Source organism: Mirounga angustirostris, unplaced genomic scaffold, assembly GCF_029215605.1.
Source record: "Mirounga angustirostris isolate CCGP_5_RB_7025 unplaced genomic scaffold, mMirAng1.0.hap1 SCAF_7, whole genome shotgun sequence".
Lineage (NCBI taxonomy): Eukaryota > Metazoa > Chordata > Mammalia > Carnivora > Phocidae > Mirounga > Mirounga angustirostris.
In genome coordinates, this window is record NW_026991715.1 from 113,425,227 (window position 1) to 113,438,766 (window position 13,540).

Consider the following 13,540-nt stretch of genomic DNA (forward strand, 5'->3'; position numbering starts at 1 on the left):
GGGGGAGCAACTTTGTCCCCTGGGGTACTGGGGGCACTGGAGGGTAGGCCTGGATCAGTGGGTGGTAGCTCAAGACCACACTAACTTACAGAAATCTGAACTAAGAAGAGAGGCAGATATCTCTTCCAAGAGGGGCTGAGCCCCAGTGGGACAGCCCTTTGGCAGGGAGGTGGGGAGAGAGTCAGTATAGTGGGGAAGTGAGACACTGGGCAAGTGGGGTGAGAAACACCCAGAGTCAAACCTGGGATTTGCCTTCCCTAGCCTAGAGACCCCATGTAGGTGACGTCACCTTAGTTTTGTCATCTTGTGACACAACGATTATGAGAGTACTCCCCTCAGAGATTCTGGTGAGAAAGGGAGGTCAGCCTAGTCATTCTGGGTGGGGGGCTAAAGGTCAGGCCCACAATGCCCTCCTTGACTACGGCCCAGGTGGGAAGCCCCTTCTCCCTCCCTCCCTCCCTTCTTTCCCTCCCCTGCCTGCAGAAATCTCCCATTGCCAACGCTGGATTGGGTGCCGGCCAGGTGCCCAGGACTCCAGTCCACAGGGAGCCCAGCCATCCTGGGGCAGGCTCTGTGAGACCCTCGGGCTGATTCCTGCCCCAGGGGCTGGGGCGAGGTTCCAAGAAAGTGATGGCAGAAGGTCCTGGGGGTGGGGGTCTTGAATTGCGGAGAGCTCCAGATAAACGTCTCCTCTGCTTCCACATTAAACCAACAATTAACTCTATCTGAAAATGGATAGACTCAAGTTTTGTTTCTCTGTTCTTAACTGAAACACGGAGGTGAGTTAATGTTATCCAGTCTGCTGCTCGCGTGCACCTCCTAACTGGTCACCTCCTTCCAGTCTCTCCCTTCCCACTGTCACACGAGCTCACTGCTCTCTCTTAACAATTTCCCCCAATGGCAACACTTACGAGAACCCCCTCCTGTTCACACCTGGCCAGTCGATAGCTCCCCAGGGCCCCGACACCAGTTTTCTCTGTGACATGGATGACGAAAGACCTTTATATGCGCTCCCTGTGGCTTATCACCAATTCTTCTGTCATTCCATCCCTTCCCACGATGGGCAGGCCAGAAGCCAGAAGCCAGAGGGAAAGCAGCACAAAGGGAACTTGGATTCCATTCTAATTCACTAAGAGAGGCGATCATTTACAGACCTGTATTTTAAGTATTAGGGTTTTTGTTTTTTTTTTAACTGAATGCTTCCTATGTGCTGAGTGCTTTCCTTGCATGAATCCAATGATCCCTGTAGGGAGACAGGAGATTGTGATCTCTGTTTTTAGTTGAAGAAACTGAGACTTGGGGGATTAAGTGGAGGAGTAGAGCTAGGATTCAAACCTGGGGCAACCTGACCAGCGCACGGAGCTCCCGCATCATGCTGCCTCTTTTATTAGTTACAAATCCCAGCAACCAGCTTCTCAGGGACTGGGACACGCCCCGCTGGGGACCTGGAGGAGAAAGCCTTACTCTATCGAAGGACGACCTCTACCTGCTTCTCTGGGCTGTAGGCACGCCCACCCCATTGCACACTGAGCACACTTCTGGGACTTTCTTCTTTTCACTCTGGCATTTTCCCTACCTAGATGCTGCCTCCCCGGTATTTCTGAGGTTCCTGGCTAGAAAATGTCCCTTGAGCCCTCTGGTCCTTTTAATGAATTCTCTGAGGGACACAGAGCAGATATGACCTCATGTCACAGGCATGGGTGCCTCGCTAGGAGACTCGGGTGCAGGGACGCTGAGCTTCCCCCCGTCGCCCCTCAGAGCTGCACCTGGTTGCCGGCTGGCTGTGAGGAAACACGATCGGTCTCTTTGGCTGCCCAGCACGCTCCTAGATCAGTTTTCTTCTGGGTTCAAGTGGAGCTAAAAAAAAAATCGCCCATGGTTTCATATCAGCTGCATCTGCTCTCAGCAAACCCTTCAACAAGAATGGGCAGGAAGAATAAATATTTATTCTACAAATGAATAAATCTGATTCCATCTTCAAAAGAAAGCTGCAGCATAAATTATCATAATTTCTCCATTCTAAGATGGCATTGATTTAAAGATGTCTTATCTGCCTAATAACAGCTTTTGGGGGGAAAAACAGAAAAATGATCTAATTGATAGATCAGTTGTGAGACATGTTCTATTTTTTTGAAAATGTGTCTCGGTATCAATTAAATTTTTTTTTAAATATGGTCCAATTCAATTTTCATTTTATTTTTTTGTCTCTGTTGTTCTCAGGAAAAAAAGAACAGCTCCCAAGCCTTGCTTAACTACTGTGAAGCATGGCGGGTATCGGCAGGTATCTCGGCCAACCCTGGGGGCTGCGGGGTCAGCGTGGGCATGTCATAGTCACCCATGTACTTATGGCAGTTCTGAGGCCCCCGAAGCCAATGGATGTGTTCTCCCCAGCAGAGATTATGTCTAAGCTCTGCAGATACCTCATGACCATGTCAGTAGCTCCATGGAAAGCCAACTGGGAGTCCATCGTATGGCCCTAGACAAGACGCTGCCCCTTGAACCTCAGTTTCCCCAGTTGTAAAACAAGAGTCATAGGATTAGCTAGGTGGTTTTCAAATGCTCTTCTAATGGGGTTATGGGAACTGTGTAGCTTCCTTAGGGGCTGCCTTGGGCATAGGAGGGATGGAATGGACTGTACCGTGTTCTCATTCCCACTTCACTCTGAGCAGCTCTATTGCTTAAGATTTTGTTTGCAAAAGGGTTCTGGGACTAAAAGTAGTTTGAAAAACATGAGTAAATGGCATTCTGGGGTCCTTCCAATACTACTCGTGAATACATACTCTTGTATGGTCTAAAGGATAGAGCTACCTTTCTTAGTCTGGACACTCTCAGAATCCTTCTTCCCACAGTGCTCTAGGTAGATAGTCCCAAACTCTCTATAGTCTAATCCAAGGGTTGGCACACTTTTTCTATAAAGGACCAAATAGTACGTATTTTGGACTTTGCCAACCACCTATGGCCTCTGTTACAACTACTCAACTCTGCTCTGGCAGTGAGAAAGCCACAGACAATACATAAGGAATGGGTGTGTCTGTGTTCCAAAAAAACTTTATTTACAAAAGCTGGTGGCGGCCGCAGAGTCCGCAGGCCGAGGTGTGCAGATCCCTGCCTTATAATACTTGGACCAGACAGGTGAAGGAACTGAAGGCTACGGAGGGGGTTCTAGGAACTGGGTTTGGTTGGGATCCCTGTCCCCCACACAGCAGATATGCTTCCACGGCTCCACACTGCCCACTTAGCCGTGACGCAAAGCCTGATTTGAACTGCGGGCAGCTGGGACTACACGCTTGAGGGAATGGTGCCTGGAAAAGACACGTGCCCCACTTCTCTCTCCCAAGAGATCAGTTTTCCCCGAGGTTCTTAGAGGGCTATAAAAAGCCCCTGAGCTTGCCTCCTGCAGGACATGCTGTCGCTAAATCCCCCGGAGCTGGAATGACTGCAATGTGGTGCCACATTCTGCCCCTGCCAAGGCCTGACAGCTGTTCCCCGGGAGAAGAATCATGCCCAGCCGGCTCTGTGCCTCCGCCCTCACTTGGGGAGACGCTGGGATTCCCCAGATGGAATTTTAGATGGAGGACAAGCCCTGCCTGGGTCCTCTTTCTTAGTTCTGGGAGGATGAGCGCTTCTTGAATCCGAAACACCAGAACTGTGAGGGCTACGGCAAGAGGAGTGGAAAGGGTAAGAGAGAAAACTTCATGCCAGCTGCCTGGCCATATCACTCACTGACGGAGGGTGTCCCCTTTCTCTCCCCTGCTTCCCCACACCCTCTCTGTCCCCACCTTGAAATCTGGACCTAGTACATCCTTGTAGCTTATCAAGCAAGACCTTCGTATAACTGACTTGGGGATGACCCTCCAGCATTCAGTGAAAAACTGAGGTTTGGAGGTGGGCAGGGCTGCGTAAATAGATGGACCTTTCTAAGCCTCAGTTTCTTCATCTGTAAAATGGGGATACTTTAAAAATATGTACAGCAAACTCTTAGTTATCTAGTGAAAGTAAATTACAGGAACTAACTTTAAAATCCAACAGAGGGCAAAGTCACAATAAACATTCTTAGTGAATTCCCTTGGGAGGTGAGATGCAGTACTCAAAAAAGATAAGTATCACAAATATATCTAAAATTGGCTAGGCATTCACACACTGACATGAGCCACATTCCTTCACAGGGAACATACTCAATGGCCTACTGCAGAACTAGATTTTGCCATAAACTTTTTTTTTTTTAAGATTTTATTTATTTATTTGAGAGAGAGAGTCACAAGCAGGGGGAGCAGCAGAAGACGAGAGAGAGAAGCAGGCTCCCTGTTGAGCAGGGAGCCCAACGCGGGGCTCGATCCCAAGACCCTGAGATCATGATCTGAGCCGAAGGCAGACGCTTAACCGAATGAGCCACCCAGCTGCCCCTGTCATAAACTTTTAATACAAAATGATAGTCATATTTTTATAATTCGCATACATGCCCTAGCTACACATGGTACAGACAGACACTATTAACTCATAGCTGTAGGCAGCAGTTTTGGATGGAATTTTCCCCCAATGAAACAAATGGCATATTTTACGTACAGGAAGGCCAAAATGCATCCAGCTCATGGTCGTGCGAGCATTAGAGGACCCCGTGTACAGATCTAGACTCCCTGACTCCCGGCGAGCATTCAGTGGGCTCTTCTTATTGAACATCTGCTATGTGTGAGACACTGGGCATGAGAAGACAAGACTGTCTCAGACCATGGGACTCACAGATACATAGAAGGGGTATTTCAGTTAGTGCAATAAAATCTTCTAAAGGCCAAGACTGAGGAGGGTGGTGGTCACCCCAAGTCAGAAAGGAGGTAGAAGGGGGATGTGGCAGGGATGTTTACACAGCGGGGTGATGCTGAGCTGGTCTCTTTCCGGGAGAGGGAACAGCAGAGACATCTCTCTGAGACTCAAGTTTTTGCATCCGTCCAATGGGGAGATGTCTCAGCTGTCCACTTCACAGGGCTTTTGCCAGAGTTGAGAGAAACCACAGAAGAGAAACTCAGGCTGGAAGGGTTCAGAGAGAAAGGATTTTAGTGGTCAATCCTCTGTCTGAATATCCCTATGATGCAGGTTCCTTCTTGCCCATAGCAACCCCCGAGTGTAAGACTGTGGAGTGAGAGCAGGTATAATTACCAGAGGCTGCGCGGGCTCTGAATGAAGCCTTCACAGTGCTCACCATCCCAACATTATGCTCCAATGGACACAACCGGTAAATGTGGAAATGTTTCTAAAAGGTAGATGTGTTATAAAAATGTATGTTCTCATGTTGCAGAGCGAGTGGCTGAGCCAGGGCTAGGCTGTGGGATCCTGCTTCCATGGCCAGACCCATGTCCACTCTAGCACTGTGTGCTGGGACATTTCTGGGAGATCGGTCTTCTCAGGCTAGAGTTCACACACCCTGGGAGCTCACAGCAGAGGGCAGGACGGGGTAGGGAAGGAGAAGCCCCAAGATGAACACTGGCATCTCTAGAGGTCCACTGGGCAAAGATTTTTCTTGTTGGGCTGGACGGGGCAGGGGGAGAATGTGTTCAGATATATTATAGACTACAATAGAAAAAAATGGCTTGGCTTTTTTAAAGATAAAATGAGACATTTCAGAAGACTACTTTGGGTAAAAGATCCAGACCCTAGAGTCCCACTCGACTGAAAAGTATAAAAGTCAGTGCTGGAGACAGCAACAGGGAATCCTGGCATGTGTTTGGGCAGGGTCAAGGGGCATGATAAAAGCAGGTCACTGCTTACAACAGTGAGCACATTAGACTCAGCTGGGAGCTGTGCAAAAGGCACACATACCCAAACCCCACTCCAGACCCACTGATCAGATCTCTGGGGGCATATTTTCAGTAGGCTCCACAGGAGACGATCCTGAGCCCAGCTGGAGTCAAACAGACAAATCGAGAGTGGTCCTCAGGGCAGGTGGAGAAGGTGAGAGCAGAAACAGGAAGCTCCCATAGGGTGGAGAAGAAGAAGCCATCCAAGAGACATTTTTCAATCATAGTCAACAGGATTTAAGGTCTTATTGGATGAAGGATGAAAGCAAAGGAAGCAACGACTAATGATGAAGTCTACGTTTCTGTATCCCTAAAGTGAGACTCATTGAAATGGAGAATCCTGGAGTTGAAAGTGGCCATATCCAGCTTCTACTCTATGAATTTTGTATTTTTTCGTTCATTTACTCATCTCAACAGACGTCTTTCTTGCCAAGCATGACTAGGTGCTAGGGAAAGAGCTGTGGACAGAGGCAAGAAGGGCCCTGCCCCCACAGAGCTCACGTTCACAGCCAATTCAATCCCACGACTGATTATAATTATGAAAATAGCAGCCAAGGAGGAAGAAGTGTAGGGTGCAGGGGCCCCTGCAGAAGGGAGCCGGAGCTTGGGAGATTGGGAAAGATGGCCTTGAGGAAGAAAGGTTTGAGCGGACTGCAAAGGATGAGCAGGATTAAGCAGGTGGAGGTACAAAGACAAGTGTGTGGAGACCCCACAGCAAGAGATGGACAGAGGCCCAAAGTACGCTGGTGACAGACAGGGCAGGGCCTTGAGGGCCGCCACGGGGATTATAGTTTATATCTTAAGAACACTGAGAATCCACTGAAGGGTTTAAGCATGATCAGATCTATAGTTTATTTTTAACAAAATTTTTTAAAGATTTTATTTATTTATTTGACAGAGAGAGACCTAGTGAGAGAGGGAACACAAGCAGGGGGAGTGGGAGAAGGAGAAGCAGGCTTCCTGCTGAGCAGGGAGCCCGATGTGGGGCTCAATATCATGATCTGAGAGAAAGCAGACACTTAACCACTGAGCCACCCAGGCGCCCCCAGATCTATAGTTTAAATGACCGTCTTTAATGGCATCAGGTCCTCTTCCCAAATTCCATCCTTAAGTGTAATTTATAAGACCCATAAAAGTTATGACAAAGTGTACATTTAAATAAAAGATGGATACTTCAGGTAGAAGTCCCGCTCTATATGGTTCGCAAAAGGGCCATGCCTATAGAAGCCACTTGAATATTACGTGACAGTTGTTCTTAGCCTATATGTTACTGTGGTCCCCATAGGAGGCATTCTGTGGTTCCCTGATCTGTGGCCATTCAGCCTCCTTGTAGTGGATAATTCTTTTCATTTGTGTGCTTCTCCTAGATCAAGCCCAAATCAGCCTCTGTTTGATCTCTTGTACAGCCTCTGGACAGTCGTTCTATTATCTCTTCTACAGGACTGATACCGTGTCCCCCTTTCAAATTCGGTCTTGTTCACAAACAGCCCCATTTCCTCCAATTGCTCCTCACGTGGTTGTGTTGTTAACAGAAAAAGAGAAACAGGAAGGGGGATCTGATTTGGTGGTGAATAAGAGGAGTTCAAAATTGGGTCACTCGGAGGTTGAGTTGACCTCCGGATGAAAATACACCACAGGCAGGAGGTAAATAATGCAGGAACGGACCCAACTCATGGCTGAAGATGGACACTGAGCGTCACCCTCATGTGGGCATGGCTCTCTACAGGAGTGAGTATAGAGAGAGGGCTGAGAGGGTGGGGAAAGAGGGGCAAGAGTCCTTAAAGAAGAAAAAGTGAGTGAACCAGAAGGGAAGATGGAGAATAACCATTCGTGAGCACCTGCCACGGGCCTGGCTCTGGGTGCTGGGCAAATATTACCACAGTCCAGTTCCGGGTGTCATTCTTCCTGCTTTGCAGACTGAGGGGACAAGGCTTAGTTGGGTAACTTGCCTGATGGCGGGAGAAGCCCAGAGGCTGTGAGCACTGATAACAGTGGAATTGGGGGACAGGAGGAGAGGCAGGAAAGACTTCTGGGAGGGATGGAGCAGTGGTTATTTAACGGAGAGTTATTTGATTCCAAAATCCATGCTTTCCTCATCTCCACTAAGTAGCAGAATATATTAGAGGAGTCAATAGCGGGTCAACAGCGCAAAAGAGAAGTCCAGGAGATGGGACTCAGAGGAGGTGAAAGATGAGACAGCATGGAACCATTTGTGACTCAGAAGAGTGGGCTTTCTGCAGAAGGTGTGATTGGAAGGGAGAATGCAGGCAGCGCAAGGGGTTTGGGGGGACGGAGCTGGAGGTTGATGTGCTGACTGTGTACTTGAGAAGTCTGGCCAGGAGAGGAAGGAGGAAAATGCTTAGGGGTAGAGAGTATGTGCGTGCACACACGTGCACATGCGCATGCCCGCGAGCAGGGACTTTACTTTTTTGTTCAGTTGCATGTTTTTTTTAGAAGGGTAAGAAAAGTATGAGAAGCTGATGGTATCCAAACACAGGCTTGTTTTTCCCAAGCAAAGATCAGAATTGAGTAATGATAGGCTTCTGGCAGAGGTTAGGGAGGGAGGAACTTACTTGGCAGGGTGCTCACCCATGTGAGAAGGGGGGTTTGAAACTGATATTTGAGGGAGAGGCAGAAAAAACCTTGACTACAATGGGGAAGGCAAACACCATGGAGGCTGAGTGGGATAAGGATTTGGAAGCAGTGCCCAGTGACAGTAGTACACTTCTCTCTACAGGGAAGAGAGGAAGTTCAAATCTCATGGTCCCATATGACCACATACACCCATTACAGAGAGTGGCTGAAATCCAAGCAATTATATTTGATAAATATAATAGCTATCACTCCTGAATGTTTCCTAAGAGCCAGCATCCATGTATTACCTTTCCCCATGACACTGCAAATGAAATGAGACTGAAGTTCAGAGAAATTGATTTATCCAATTCATACAAGATCATACAGCTGGAAAGTTCCAGCCCAAACTCAAACCCTTGGGGCATCTGGTTGGTTCAGTCGGTAGAGCATGCAATTCTTGATCCCAAGGTCATGAGTTCAAGCCCCATGTTGGGCACAGAGCCTACTTAAAAAAACAAAACACCTCAAGCCCACACTTATCCGTTCTTTGACCCTTTTCTGCTTTCCCGAGTCTCCAGATTGACAAAGATGATGGCATAAGACATATGTGGATGGAAAAGATGAATATGGTTGAGTGTTCCTTTCAGAAGGCCAGTAATGGATAGGAGTAGAGAATGAACTTGGATGCCAGGCAAGAGGTATGCCCGAATGGGAATTCATGGCCTTGGTGGTGGAAGTTGGGTGGTGAGTCACTGTAGAGAGCTCACTCTAGAAGCAGCTACAGGTTGCTTGGCCCAGCTGGGTAAGGAAATGTGGCTTTCCTGACATGGGTCTCAAAGCTGGTCCAACAGACGCACAACAGTTAGAATGGGTTCTTCTACCATCCCTTGAACAATAAAAATCTCATTTAATTAAAAGCACAGTTTCAGATGATTTCTTAAGTTGCCCAGCAGACAATATGATCTCCCAAAGAGTACAGACTGAGAAAGAAATTCCCATCTTGGGTTGAATTCAACTCACTGAAGAAGAACTAGCAGTCAAGTGGAAAGGAAAGGAACCTCGGGGGAAATCAGTGACTTCACATGAGGCAGGCAGATCAGACATCACCTCGGATATTAAGAAGGCACATGACAAAATCAGAAAAAATTTAGACCAAAGGCTTCAAAGAGAGGATGGCTTGAGAAGACTGGAAAGTTTGCAGAGGCAAAATTATGAAGACACAGCCAGTCAGTAGGCACTAATAAATAGGATAAATAAGAGAAAATGGACACATTGGCATATGTATTAATATTTTATCAGTCACTCAGAGATGTTAGTTGGACGGTGGTCCAATTATTGAAGGTCAGAGATGGATTTTCAACGGATAAGTACCACAAAGGAGCTCCAGGATACAGAGAAGTTTTGACACAGACCCTGTCCTTGAGTTGTACACAAAGCTGTCTAGCTCAGTCCTTAAAACAGAGTAGGGACTAAAAAATCTGTCATCTGAGTCAGACCAGCTTGTGGAAGGACCAAGTGAAGCTTTATAAAGCAATTTTATTATGTGGAGTCTGATGAAAAAAGACTGTAATTACAATCGTATTGATTGAGTGGGTCCCACATGCTAGGCATTGTTTGAAGTATCTTCCATACACTTAATATTTACAACAACCAAGAAATAGGTATTATCAGTATCCATATTTTTTATCCTCATATGAAGACAGAGAGTTAGTTAATTTGTCCTGTAGAAGGTGGTGTCTGAGGCCATCAGTCTATGATTCTTTTTGTATGATATTCATGAATCAGGAAATCCTACTGGAAGGGATTTCATTATTTTTTTTTAAAGATTTTATTTATTTATTCGACAAAGAGAGAGATAGTGAGAGCAGGAAAACAAGGAGAGGGGAGCGGGAGAGGGAGAAGCAGGCTGCCCACCAAGCAGGGAGCCCGATGCGGGGCTCGATCCCAGGACCCTGGGATCATGACTTGAGCCGAAGGCAGACGCTTAACGACTGAGCCACCCAGGCGCCCTGGAAGGGATTTCATTATAAGTGGTTTCTCTGTCTGTTCTGACATCATATAAATCTTGCTTTCCTCATGGGAAGACACATACCGTGTTAGGAGAGAAATCCTAATTCCCAGGTTTGTTTCATTCTCAAGTCGGTTGACTTTGGTGCTGAGCTTTGGCGCTGCCATCGCTGCTGAAGATCTGAGCAGCACAGCTGAGGTGTGGAGGAGGCACCTGGAGCTGGAGGGGGACAGCCTGGCGTCCAGGCCTTGCTCCAGGGCGTGCGCAGGTCACCGGCCACAGCGGAAGCAGAGTAGTCAGCTTAAGATCCGGGCTTTGGTTCAAACCTAGCTCCGTCCCTTACACAGCAAACGACTGGGCAAGTTCATGTCAGTGACCCAACCCTGCTGCTCTGGACAGGAGTGCAACCCCCTGAAATTCATATGTTGAAGCCCTAACCTTCCAATGGGACTGTATTTGGAGACAGGGCCTTTAGGGAGGTAATGAAGGTGAAATGAGGTCATAAGGGGTAGGCCCTAATCTGATAGGACCCATGTCCTTATAAGAACAGGAAGAGACACCAGAGAGCTCTCTCTTTCTTCACATGTGCACAGAGAAGAAAGAGGTCAGGTGAGGACACGGCAAGAAGGTGGATGTCTACAAGCCTGTAAGAAAGGCCACGCCAGGAACCAACCTGGACAGCACCTTGATCTTGGACTTGTAGCCTCCCAAACACTGAGAAAATAAATTTGTTGTTTAAGCCACCGGGTCTGTGGTATTTTGTTATTGCAGCCCTTCCAGACTAATACACCTGCCAAGCCTGCTCTCCTGTGATGATTTCAGCTGCTATTGTTATTAACACTGAAGTGTAGTTTCCTCCCCAGTATCTGGGGCATGACAATCGCACTCCCCACGTGGTAGGCATGAGGTTGAAATGAGACCTCTGCTTCTTAAACCTTCCCTGACAACAGAAGTGAGTGCACACATCCACCTGGGGACAGGAGCACAACAAAAAAGTTCTGTTGGGATGCACTGTGAAGCCTCATGTTTTATTTTGAAAATGCATACGGGTTTCACACTCTAATTCATGTGTGCTTTGCTTTAATTCCTAAGATGTTTGCAGTGATTTATCAGGGTAGACAACTTAGGATCTAGATAGATAGTCTGGTCTTGTGTGCCCTGGCCACATGACTACTTTACTCACATTTTGAGAAGGCCCTTGCAAGTCACAAAGAGCTGTTGTGATGCATATTCTCTTTTAAAAATCAACACTACAGTTAATCAACTTGGGATGCACTACCAAGTGTGTTTCATATTACCCAGTTAACAAATTGAGCCACTCTTAGTGAGCTCCTCCTGTGTGCCAGGTATTGTGACAGCAGAGTGACCGCACAGATCCACTCCCTACCTTCCAGAAGCTCCCATTTGGGCAGGGAAGGTAAGCACAAAGCATATAGTGCGATAACTAACCCTTCGAGTAACAGCACATTGAGACAAGAGCTGTGAAGGAGAAGGAAAGTAGGCTGGGAAAGCCTGCAGGATGGGAGAGAGCTCTAGAATGTTCTGAGTACTAGCAGAGTCCCAGGAAGTCCGGCTTCCTAGGAGGAGTGATCTAGAGACAACCTTCTTAAGTGAGGTGTCAGTTATGAAGCATTTTAAGCTAACTGAATTATTGTCATCCTTGGTCTAAGGAGGGCACAGTCCTCCCACAATTCTGAGTAGGCTAGATATGGATTTTTGTACTGGGGACCAGACAGGGTGATATTTAACAACTTTATCTCAGGGGCGGGTGCTCTTTGCTTTAGATGTACCACATGGGAGGTGGGAACTGAGGACTGAGGGACATTAGAGGTGCCTCTTCTCTCTGTTTTTCCTCCCTGGCGAGTGTGTGTGCTCTTTGTAAACTTGTCCAGCAGTCAGTTAACAGGTGAGAACTGCTTTACAAATCACAGCCTCAGTCTCCAAAGAGCCAAACGGAAGCCCCGTCTATTTCCTGCCTGCCCTTCCAAGCCTGAAAGGAGAAGGTGTGTGTGGTATTTTGTGCTGGGACCAGGTGGGCGGAGAAGTTGTCCCGAGCAACTTGACCTGGAAGCTGGGGTCCTTAAGCCTGGCTGTCCCGTACTGGGAGTGCCAGCCAGCTTATCCTGAAACCTGTTCATGCACTCATCCCTGACCCTGGTGCCCTCCTGACTGCTTCCACACCCCTGGTCACTCTTCCTGCCCCCACCCCCCACCTTGGGGGCCTCAGCACAGCTAACAGGCAGATGGAGGAAAGGTGTGAGCTTATTAGGGAGGCAGAGGAATTTTCCATTAATAATAACAACAGGAATAATAATGCTTCTCATGCTGGCACACCACTGGCCAGTTTACCAAGCGCATTCACAACTGTGATCTCTCCGCCTGTAGAGGTGGGTGGATGGGACCCCGGTGTTCTGATTCCCAGCCTTGGACACTGCCCGCATGTCCAAGCAGGCCACTTCTTTGCAGACACATGCCTTTGAAGTGTCTAGGCCTTTTCTTAAGCAGGGCCCCCCTCAAGTGCTGCTATCTTTTCTCACGTCAATTTACACATGCCCTCCCTAATCTCTGAAACTTTTATCAAACACACTCAACTCCTGAAAAAGCGCGGGAGCAAGAAGGGGCCTCACAGAGACCATCAATCCAACTTTGTCACTAGTCCAGAGAGGGCGAGGGACTGGGCGAAGGTCACACAGCTTGTCGGAGGCAGAGGCGGGCTCAGACACCCACGCGCACACTGGCACGCACGCCTGTCCCTCCTTCTCTCACTGCCCTAGGCAGCTGCAAACTCGGGGCTCCCGCGGCGTCTCGCGGGGCGCACGCTGCGGGCTTCGCACGTCCCGCTGTTTGGGAGTGTACCTGCCAACCCTATCTTCCCCTTCCAGAGGGGCATGGGGTGGGAGGAGCTCGCTGTCCTCAGGAATCCTGTGGGGCATTCTTTCATGAAGTTGACTCTGAGTGTATGAAACTGGTCTTACACACAGGACGCCACTCGGCCCCGGGACGCGAGCGACTCATCTACACCCGGGCTGCCCCAGCCGCGGGACGCACCTGTCCGCCCTGCCCCGGGCCTCCCACCCCCGACCGCGCGCCCGCTCCGACCCTCCTCGGCCCCCCACCCTCCTCTTCCTCTCGAGCCCCTGGATCGCCGGTCTCCCTCCCCGCCCCGCGC

At 48.5% G+C, this 13,540-nt stretch overlaps 1 protein-coding gene across 3 annotated transcripts in view; it reads right to left on the reverse strand.

Annotated features, from left to right (window-relative positions):
- Positions 1 to 13,540, reverse strand: part of AFAP1L1 (actin filament associated protein 1 like 1) — a 64,095-nt gene that overhangs the window by 50,374 nt on the left and 181 nt on the right. The window contains exon 1 of one of the 3 annotated variants that reach the window (XM_054504030.2): positions 10,456 to 13,422. The exons of 1 other annotated variant lie outside the window; for it this stretch is intronic. The gene's annotated coding sequence lies outside the window, so the exon portion shown is untranslated. Of the gene's footprint in view, positions 1 to 1,766; positions 2,133 to 10,455; positions 13,423 to 13,540 lie in introns of those variants that run through there. One more of the 3 variants, XM_045903188.3, reaches the window with a different exon arrangement.